Here is a 321-nt window from a genome sequence, read left to right on the forward strand (position 1 = left end):
TCTCGAAAATTTTGGGAATCGGGAAACCGGACCATCAAGGAGTCAACTTGTAACCATAAATACACAATGGACAAGACATATCGGAGTAGTTTCATTTTTCACACGGCCATGCATTTCAAGAAAAAAATTGTATGTATTGAACTGAAAGAACGAATATAAGACACTTTTCATCTGTGGTATTACCTTCGCAAGTTGATAATATCAAAGTTATGTGACATGTCACATCTCAATTTTTAAAAAATCGCAATCCAATATCTATAAACATAAGTAAAGAACTGCGCAAAGTGATCGGCATTTTTCACGCGACGGCTGACAGGGGGC

Source organism: Penaeus monodon, chromosome 27 (genome assembly GCF_015228065.2).
Source record: "Penaeus monodon isolate SGIC_2016 chromosome 27, NSTDA_Pmon_1, whole genome shotgun sequence".
Classification (NCBI taxonomy): Eukaryota; Metazoa; Arthropoda; class Malacostraca; order Decapoda; family Penaeidae; genus Penaeus; species Penaeus monodon.